The following is a 3082-nucleotide window of genomic DNA, read 5'->3' on the forward strand; positions in this document are numbered from 1 at the left end:
AGGAAAAAGTGCCGCTGAGAATTCCCAGAAGGTCCCGGACGTGAGGTCACTGGCGTGATGTCACCGGGCCCGGTTCCAGGAATCAGAAACTCGTGGGGGAGGAAGACAAGTTCAGAAAATGAGAAAGAAGAAAGTCGTGGGTGTTGTCGCTGGCTGGCTAGGCGGGGCCCCAGACCCGGTCCTGCCGGGACTTGGTCGTCCTGACCCAGGAGAAGGTTCCCAAGGACAAGACACTTCCCTCATAGGATGGAAATGCCAGTTAAACACGCAGATACCGGTCTGTATTAACCGAGGTCGGGAGGTCTGATACCAGATGGTATGAGTGTGGGTGGGGAAACAGGTGTACTTATCCAGTGTTTTCACGGTGAAAACCGGATGCCCTGCCACTTTGGAGAACAACTGCCAATGTGCTCCGACTTCTGAATGAACATGCCCTTTAAGGTAGCCGTTGCGTGGAAAGGGATTTATCCTACAGACCAAAATGCGCGGACAAATGCATTCTAAGTGGTTCACAGCAGCGTTGTTTGAAATACCCAAGATGAGAAATCAGCGTAAACGTCCCTCAGTAGGGAACTGGTGGCATAAATTCCATGGTACACCTGTACCCTGTAACACTATGCATTGTGGGAAAGAATGAGCCCCTGTTTATGTGCCAGTGTCCAAGGTATATTGTCAGGTGAGCAAAAGCAAGGAGCATCCTCTGAACTCCTGTTCAGGCTCCCATTGGCTGGGACAGTGTGGTAATGTTTTTAAAGGTATTTATTTATCCAGTAAGTACATATGGAGCACCTATCACGTGCCAGGCACAATCCACACACTGGGGATACAGCAGGGACCAAAGCAAGGCTCTTGTTACGGATTGAATTGTGTCCTGGGAAGTACATGTTGTAAAGCCTAACCTCTGTGCCTGTGGTTATAATCCCATTTGGGATTGGGTTGTCTTTGTCATGTTAATGAGGCAGGATTAGTGTAGGGTGTGTTTTGAGTCAATGTTTTACAAGATAGTAAAGAGTAGATTAGGACAAGCAAGAAAGCAGAGATGGCAGAAGAACTATCCCACCCCACGTGAAGATTACCTAGGAGCAGAAGAGACAAGGACCTTCCTCCAGAGTCAACAGAGAGAGACAGCCTTCCCCTGGAGCTGGCACCCTGAATTTGGACTTTTAGCCTACCTTACTGTGAGGAAATAAATTTCTGCTTGTAAAACCATCCACTTGTGGTATTTCTGTTATAGCAGCACTAAGCCAGCCCTAATTCATGCAATTTATGGGAGTAGGGAGTAAACAGACAGAATGCATTAGGGGTGATAAGTGCTATGAAGGAAAATGAAGCAGAGGAAAGGGTTTAGAAAATTTGGGGGGGATGTGCTATTTTAGATCGGATGGTCAAGGAAGGCTTTTTGGACAAGTTGACATTTGAACAGAGACCAGAACAAGGTAAGAGAACTTCAGCTATCTGCCAGGCAGTGGGCATAGCAAGTGCAAAGGCCCTGAGGCAGGATTTTACTTGGCAAGTGAGGAGCTCTGGGGAGACCAGTGTGGCTGAAGCCTGATGGGCAAGGGACAGAAAAGTAGAAGGGAGAATGGCACAACTGGGGAAGTGGAGGGAGGCCATGTAGACCCCTATAGTTCCTTATGGGGCTTTGACTTTTACTGTGAGATGAGAAACCATTGGAGGGCCTTGAGCAAAGAAGTGACATGATCTGACTTCAGTTTTGAAAGATCGCTCTGGCTGCTGAGACAGATACAGAGGGGCAGGACTGGGGTCAAGGAGGCAGCTGTTGCAATAATGCAGGAGAGAGGGGACAGTGGCTTGGACAAGGGTGGTAGGAGATGTCCAGCACTGGCCTGCTTCTGGATGTATCTTGATAGTAGAGCTATCGAAGAAGCCGTGGTGGCGCAGTGGGTAAGCGCTCATCTGCTGACCGAAGGTTGGTGGTTTGAACACACCAGCCGCTCCAAGGGAGAAAGATGTGGCAGTCTGCTTCCGTAAACATTTACAACCTTAGAAACCCCGTGGGGCAGTTCTCCTCTGTCCTACGGGGCTCGCTATGAGTCAGAGTCTGCTCAATGGCAACTGGGTTTTGGTTTAGAGCTGATGGGATTCGCTGCTAGACCAGATGCGGGCATGAGAGAAAGAGGAGTCAGGAATGACTTGAGATTTGATGCCTGTGAACTGCAAGCATGGGTCAGCTTTTACCAGAATAGGGAAGACTCTGGGAGGAGCATGTTTTTTAGGGGTTGGAGTGGGGAATCAGTCCTCTGAGCTGCTTACATGGATCAGGAGTTCAGGGGTGATAGAAATACGAGAGTTGTTTGGAAGTTGTAAGAAAGGGTCCCAGAGGGAAACAGCTGGTACACTCAAATGGAGAAATCTGAGCAAAGTTTACTAAAAGGGACTCTTTACAAAGTGTAGCAGGGTGCAGTACCCCGGGGCAGGGGGGCAGCCATTGTTCTGAAGGGGTGACAGGAGGGAGTGACTGGAGCCCTGTGGGAGGGCAGCCTGCCTGACGCTGGGACCCGAGGCCTTTGGGGAAGGAATGCAGCCAGCCCAGGGAGGAAAGTGCATCCTGACATCACTCTCTCCCCTCCATCTGTGTTTGCAGCTGTCAAACCCCACAGGAAGCCAGAGGGCAGAGGGGCCCCTAGATGTCCCCATGCAGTCAGTCCCCCAATACAGAGTAGGGAAGAAAGGGTGGAGAGTGGGTCTGGGGCAGCCAATGGAAGACCCAGCACAGTCATTCTTGGAGATGCGACTCACAGCCACAAGGCTGGAGAAAGGATCATGGAGGGAGTGAACATAGAAAAGAAGACAGAGGTCGCTGCCTTGGGGCCCTTCAATATTTAGAGAGTGGGAGATGGAATAGACACAAGGAAGGATCCTCCAAAGGAGACCAGAAAGCAGAGTTGTGCCTGCAGGCAAGTGAAGCAAGTGTGTCTGGTAGGAGTGAGGGAGGGAGGGAGGGAGAGAGGTGGAGAGAAGGAGGAAGGGGTGGAGGGAGGGAGATGTGGAGGGAGGGAGGGATGGATGGAGGGAAGGAGGGATGGATGGAGGGAGGGATGGATGGAGGGGAGGGAGGAAG

This window comes from Trichechus manatus, unplaced genomic scaffold, assembly GCF_000243295.1.
Source record: "Trichechus manatus latirostris isolate Lorelei unplaced genomic scaffold, TriManLat1.0 scaffold00049, whole genome shotgun sequence".
In the NCBI taxonomy this organism is placed as follows: Eukaryota; Metazoa; Chordata; class Mammalia; order Sirenia; family Trichechidae; genus Trichechus; species Trichechus manatus.